This window comes from Penaeus japonicus, unplaced genomic scaffold, assembly GCF_977035675.1.
Source record: "Penaeus japonicus unplaced genomic scaffold, GWHDUDI00000001_assembly GWHDUDI00000012, whole genome shotgun sequence".
NCBI lineage: Eukaryota > Metazoa > Arthropoda > Malacostraca > Decapoda > Penaeidae > Penaeus > Penaeus japonicus.
Genome location: NW_028234414.1, coordinates 34454051 through 34461550, shown reverse-complemented (window position 1 = coordinate 34461550; position 7500 = coordinate 34454051). Strand labels below are relative to the sequence as shown.

The 7500-nt window shown below is 45.9% G+C and overlaps 1 protein-coding gene across 19 annotated transcripts in view; it reads left to right on the top strand.

The window, feature by feature from the left end:
• spdi (sperm antigen with calponin homology and coiled-coil domains split discs) overlaps positions 1 to 7500 on the top strand; it is a 418834-nt gene that overhangs the window by 236409 nt on the left and 174925 nt on the right. The gene's annotated exons all lie outside the window — the stretch shown is intronic.

Here is a 7500-nt window from a genome sequence, read left to right as displayed (position 1 = left end):
GAAGAAGAAGAAGAAGAAGATGAAGATGAAGATGAAGATGAAGATGAAGATGAAGATGAAGATGAAGATGAAGATGAAGATGAAGATGAAGATGAAGATGAAGATGAAGATGAAGATGAAGATGAAGATGATGATGATTATGATGATTTGGTGATGAAGAAGGATAAGGATAAAGATGAGACTCAGCCGAAGACAAGACGAGTGACCTAAGAAAGAGGGGAGCAGAGGAAGGGGAAAGAAACGAGAGAGATAATACGCTTGGCATAAATAATGACCCCCTGCCTATGCGCGTCCAGGGTCAAGGAAGCGATAGGCGAGGTCTAAGGAGAGTCTTGATGGGGAATTAAAGTACTTGAGGAGGCTTGTGTATCCATCCAGGCCTGGAGGAGTGGAGGGAGGAGACGAGTGGAGGAGTGGAGGAGAGCCGATTAGAGGAGTGGAGGGGGAGGGTCCTACCCCATAGCGGCGGCCGTGCGAGTGTGGAGGAGGACTTGAGAGATAGTACTCGGACCTTAAGGACTTTTTCTTCCGAGTTCTTTGGAGGAATTCCTGCGGTTTTGGGTGTCCGGATGAAGGGAAGGCCTTGTGTGCGTGGTATTTGTGGGGGGTAGGGGGTAGGGGGTAGGGGGTAGGTATAAGTAGGGGGGGGGTCGGGCGGCGAGTATGGAGGATTTTCGGCAGGTATGCGATGTGAAGGATGTGAGGTTAAGGGCTTTCTTCTTTAGGTTGTTTCTTCTCTTTCTTCTTCCTAATTGTGATGAAAGATTTGAAATCTGCCGTCTCTTTCTATCTATCTCTCTCTCGCACTCACTCACTCGCTCACTTTGTGTGTGTGTGTGAGAGAGAGAGAGAGAGAGAGAGAGAGAGAGAGAGAGAGAGAGAGAGAGAGAGAGAGAGAGAGAGAGAAAGAGAAAGAGAGAGAGAAAGAAAGAGAAAGAGAAAGAGAAAGAGAAAGAGAAAGAGAAAGAGAAAGAGAAAGAGAAAGAGAAAGAGAAAGAGAAAGAGAAAGAGAAAGAGAAAGAGAAAGAGAAAGAGAAAGAGAAAGAGAAAGAGAAAGAGAAAGAGAAAGAGAAAGAGAAAGAGAGAGAGAGAGAGAGAGAGAGAGAGAGCAGCTGCTTATTAAGGTATCGGTATCAATCTAAAAACACAAAGCCAAACCCTTCATTAGGTTCGTGGGGCGCCCTCCCTCGGCCAACAAGAGCTCGTGCCCTCAGCGAGGCCTCGGGGGTCGCGTCACACCTTCTCTTCAGACTGCACTTGTTCCTAATCCCAAGATGCCTCCTTGGAGACGTGCCAGGGCGCCTTCTGGAGGATTCGGACGGGTACCTCTGTCATTGGTGTTACCTTTTTTTTAATATTTTAAACAGATGATTCGTTTATTTTTATTTACTTATAATGTGGTTATTTTATTCACTCGGAGAATGGGGGGATTTTAATCACGTGATAATGGGGTTATTTTACTCACTTCTTCATGCGATATCTTATTCACTTCATAATGCGATTATTTTAGTCATTGATGTTCATTTATTACCGGGAGTGCGTTTATTTCATTATCACTGACAATACGCTTGCTTATTGTCACGGATCGGATTTATTTCTGATCAACGAAAATCGGTTTATCTGGTAATACGTTTATTATATATATATATATATATATATATATATATATATATATATATTTATATATATTTATATTTTTTTTTTTTTTTTTTTTTTTTTTTTTTTTTTTTTATTATTATTACTACGTCGTCATAAATCGTGCTCAGCAATGCACTGGTCAATGACGCGTGGTTGCAACACGGAAGAAGAGATGTGGCAAGACTTCTAAGTTCCTAAGCCATCTAATTCCTAATTCTAACTCTAATTTTAGTTCTCAAAACGACAGGGTGAAATGTAGGTAGGAGATAGAACGGATGGCCTCCTTTATTAATATATATTTTTTTATTATTATCATTTTTTAATATCAAGTCGCTTATTTTTATTCATAATAGAGATGAATAGCAATAATTAGAGCGGGGGGGGGGGTCGAGGGAGGGGCGGGGGGTTGAGCTAAATAGAGGTGAGATATCATGGCTATTAAGACGTAATTGCAGCCCCGGAGAAAGGTTTCTTTTATCGGCGATCGTCTCTATGAATATTCATGGAGGTTCACGACCGCCATTACGGAGACGGGAGACGCGCGTGTAATTGTGTCGGATGTAATGTGTAATTGGCGGGCGTAACTCGTGTACAATGGCGAGGGGGTGGGGGACGGGCGAGCAAAAAATTAGGGGGGGGGGGGTAGGCGAGGGGAGGACGGGATGGGGATGGAAGAGGAAGAAGAAAGGAGGAAGAGGAGATTAAGGAGGAGATTGGTAGTGGTAATAATAATGATTAATAGTATTAATGATAATAATAGTAATAATGATGATAATAGTAATAATAATAATGATAATCTTTATGATAATAGTAATAATAATTATGATTAGAAGAAGAAGAAGAAGAATGACGAGGACGAAGAGGAGTGATCTGAGACAAAAGGGGAGGGAAAGAAAGGGCGAATAAGCGAAAGAGAATAGGTTACGATAGCAACAAGAGGAAGGGGAGAGAGAGAAGAACAGATAGAAACGAAAGAAACGCAGAGGTAACACGAGAAGAGAAGCGAATGAAGAGTGTATCGAAAGAGGAGAGAGAAGCTTGATAAAGCGAAGGGGAGAAGGAGGACGAGAAGAAAAAAACAACGGAGATCTAGTGTCGTAAGGTTTCACGAGCCATTGTGAGGGTCGAAAGGACAGGGTAAGTTTAAGGGTCTCTTAGGGGGGGAGGGGGGGCGGTCAGGGGGGGATTTTAAGGGATTTATTTTAGGGTGACATTTAGGGATCTCACAAAGGGACTCGAGGATGAGTTTCAGGGAGGTTTCAGTGTTTTTTTTTCCCTCTTCGGGGGAGTACTTGTGGCAGCATTCAAGTGTTTCTTTATTTTTTTACTATTATCAATGGAAGAAACGGCTTGATTTTCTAAAACTGTGTGTTTGGTTGTTTATTAACATCATTATGAAACAGGTTGGAAATCTATATGTAAGAGGAAACATTTTTTGTACTCCAGAACATAAAAAAAATCGAAAACCCAAAGACTCGAGTGAAATGAACATGTCCAAAGTATCGCCCCATTAAACAATTGTTCAATGAGTTTTTTTCGGTGTAGAATATTCTCGAAAAAAAAGTTCCCTTGGAGTGCCTCTAACGACCTCGCCCGGGCCCTCCCGAGGTCTTTGAGGGGACCCTGGGGTGAGGGGAACGAGAGCGGAGGAGGGGAGAGGGGAGAGGATTTGGGAGAAAGGGAGGCAAAAGGGGGGTAGGAGGAGGAAGGGGAGATAATGTACATCTGATAAGGCGAGGAACGGAAGTGAGGGAAGAAGGGGAGAGGATGGAGGAAAATAGGGAGGGATGAAGGGGGGAGAAGGAGGGATGAGGGGACGTTTGTCGATAATGAGGGGAAATCTGTGAACGGAGAATGTAGAGGAGAAAAGGGGTTGTTACGGCACCCCTCTTTTCCCCTCGTTCCCTCTTTCCTTCCTTCCCTCCCTCCCTCCCTCCCTCCCTCCCTCCCTCCCTCCCTCCCTCCCTCCCTCCCCCCTTCCCTTCCTCCCTCGCTTCCTTACTTCTACCCTTCCTCAATCGCTTCCTCCCCTCCTCTTCCCCTCCCTTTCTCCTTCCTTAGTCGTGTCCCATCCTCCGTCGCTCTCTCACTTCTTCCGTATCTCGACCACTCTCCCTCTCCCTCATTTCCCTCTATTCCCCCTTTCCTTTTTCCTGTCCTTCCGCCTTCCCTCCCTTCAACTCTCCTTCCCTCCTCCCTTCCCTATCTCGATCACTCTCATTCTCCCTTCCCTCCCTACACCCCCCCCTTCGCTCTCTCCCTCCCCCCACCCCCTCCCCTCCCCTCCCCCCTCCCCTCCCGCTCTCCTCATTCCTCTCACATGTATGGAAATACCCGATTTAATGGGCCCTGGAAGGAAGAGGACGCCATGCCGCGCGTGTGATTATGTAGATGTATGGACTCGACGATCGTAAGGCACTCTCTTTGTATGGCTTTAAGGGTGACGCTGGTGATGGTGAAGGTGTTGGGGATGATGATGGTGATGGTGATAGTGAGGGTGGGGATGGCGAATATGGTAGTGATGACTGATTTCTGAGTGGTTTTGTTGATGTGTTGATGGTAGTGATGGTTGATTGGTACCTATGATTGGGACGCTTTTTGTTTTATTAGTTTAGTGTTAATTCCTGTTATGATGTTTACCATAGTGATGATTGATATATTCAGATGAGTGGTGATAATGATGAGTAATTTTCGTTCGCATTATCTCTCTGAAGCCAATCCTAGCTCCCATGAACTCATGTCATTTGCATTTTGGAACCGAGAGCCAAGACTGCTTGCCACAATGCCAGCGCGGTCGTTCGAATTTTTAGAAAGGCCTACGTCGCGTTTTAGATCTAGATTTGGAAGCCTCAGAAGCCTCAGAAGCGCCAGGAGACAAACAGGAAATTCCCGGTGGCATTTTGGCACAGGATGAGAGGGTGGTTACATGGGGAGGGGGCGGTAGAGACGAGGTGTGGGGTAGATTGGGTATAGGGTTGGAGGGGCTGGGGCGCAGATGTGGCACACCCCGGTCGGATTTCGAAGAGAGCTTCGGAATTTCGAGCGGATTTTGTGGATATGCTTGGTGGTGGGTGGGTGTGGATTATCAGGCAGGTGGATAAAGAAATAGTACAAGTATATATATATATATATATATATATATATATATATATATATATATATATATATATATGTATACATATATATATATATGTATAATATATAGATATATATATATATATATTATATATATATATATATAAATAATATATATATATATATATATATATATATATATATATATATATATATATATATATATATATATATATGGGGATAAGAATGTGGCATTTGGATATCTTGTACATGGCACGGGGATAAGAAGGGAAATGCCGAACGCAATTGGTATGCGAAAGCGAAAGGGAGTATGCTTTCACGAGGATATATCAGGCATACTTGAATGTGGGTGTGGGCGGCATGCCACGTATAATTCCAGGTGCGTGACAAGTGTCTTTAAGCGAGCAGGTGGAGCCAGTGCTTCAGGAAAGGGGTGGTGTTGGGCACTGTAAATGGACATTGAAGGTGTGGTGATAGGGGGAGGGGATGGTGAGAGGGAAGGGGAGGGGGAAGGGGAGGGGGAGGGAGAGGGAAAGAGAGGGCAGGCAGGATCGATGTAGGTGAGTGACCTCGACGCTACGCTTGCTGGCCTTTCGGGGACAGCACTCGGCTTGTGCTGCTTTACCTACCTCGTTATATTTGTCTTTTGAATTTGAACTCTCTCTCTCTCTCTCTCTCTCTCTCTCTCTCTCTCTCTCTCTCTCTCTCTCTCTCTCTCTCTCTCTCTCTCTCTCTCTCTCTCCTCCTCTCCTCTCTCTCTCTCTCTTTCTTTCTTCTCCTCTCTCCTCTCTCTCTCTCCTCTCTCTCTCTCTCTCTCTCTCTCACTCTCTCTCTCTCCTCTCTTCATCTCCTCTCCTCTCTCCTCTCTCTCTCCTCTCTCTCTCTCTCCTCCCTCTCCTCCTCTCTCCTCTCTCTCCTCACTCCACTCTCTTCACTCTCTCACCTCTCTCTCTTCCTCTCTCTCCCCTCCCTCCTCCCCCTCTCCCTCTCCCCTCCTCTCTCTCTCCTTCTCTCTCTCTCTCTCTCTCTCTCTCTCTCTCTCTCTCTCTCTCTCTCTCTCTCTCTCTCTCTCTCTCTCTCTCTCTCTCTCTCTCTCTCTCTCTCTCTCCCCTTTTTCTCTCCATCCATTTCCGGCCCCTCTCCCCCCTCCCTTTCCCCGGGACGACATATCATTCACGGCAAATTTCATCGTGCAACCGGGCCGTCGGATCTTCATAAGCGGCCGGTTAAGCGACGCAACTTTCCCGGCTAATTTTATTTTTGGATTTATCGTTTCTTTCCCTTGTTATCACCCGGTGGCGGCGGCGGGGGGCTGCCAGATAGGGATTTTCTATTACTTTTCTTTCCCTCCGTTGTCTCTCTTATGGTGGTTTAGATTCCTGTTAGAGTTAGTGTATTTTTGTATGATGACGGTCTTAATTGTGGTTTATTGTTCTTGAAAAGGATTTTGTTTTATTGTTTTATTAAAAGTGGTAATTATTTCTTATCATTTTTATTTATGTGTCTCTATATGTTGCTGCTGATAACTGTTCGCCCTGAAGCTGTTCCTGTCAGTCTCATTTGGTGGATCGTTCGTTTACTCGCGTTGCATGCGTTATGTGCTGCAAGCATTGTGTGCGTTCGTGGCGGGGGGGGGGAGGTGCAGTAGGGGTCAGGGGGTCTATCCCGGTGTCATCGTGAACAGCTACGTTGTTCTCGTTCGCTCGCCTTGCGTCATGGAGGCTTCCGGTCAGTTTTAAACCCACGGCACGCTCTGGAGGGGACTTGATGCTGCGCTTACTGTATCACGACGAGACAGATACCTCTATTACTCGTCTTTCTCTCCTTTCTCCTCCGTCTCTCCCCAATCCTCTTCTCTCTCTCCATTTTTTCATCTTTCTACTCTCGCCTTCCTGTCCCCTCCTTTATCCCTTCTCTCGTCTACTCTCTAATCTCCCCTCTCTCCTTCCTATTCTCCCCGATCCTTTTCTCTTTCTCCTTCCTTTCCTTTCTCTCCTCCCGTCTCTCCTTTCCTCTTCTAATTCCTTCCGCTTTGCCATCTCTTGTCTCCCCTCAAATCTCCTTTTCTTCCCGATTCTCTTCTATTTCTCATACCTCTCATTTATCCCTTTCCTTCTGCCCTTCCTTTCCCTTCCCCCCTTCCTACCCCCCTCCCCCTCCATCCTCTGACTCCTCTCTCATCTCAACGTCCACGCGAGTGCACGATTGCTTGCGACCAGTGCTTCTGCTCTCGATCTTTGTCTTGCTCGATATAGCTCTCTGATACTGCTTGCTTTCTCTCACTCCCGCCTGCTCTCCTGACTCTTCTACTTCTTCATTTTTTCCTTCTTCTCCATCATCATCATCATCATCATAATAATAATAATGACAACAATAATAATCATAATCACACATCCACCATCATCATCACCATCGTCACCATCATCCGCCATCATCATCATGTTCCTTGGCCACCGCTCCCAGCCCGTCACCGCCGCCGCCGGGCCCACCGCAAGCGGGGACGAGAGAGGTCGATTGTCTCCGAGAGGGAGAGGGAGGAGAGGGAGAGTGGGGAGGGGGTATTTCCGGCCGTCACCTAGCGCTATATGTAGTGTTGTTATTCCACACGCGATGCCACTGCCTTGCTCTCTCTCCTCCTCTCCTCTTATTTATTATTACTTTCTTGTATCCATCTTCCTTTTATCTTCTTCGTCGCTCGCATTGCCTGCCTTCTTAACTGCAGTAAGGTTTTTGGCGGCGAGGCACTTTGATTTCGTCGGTTCCTTT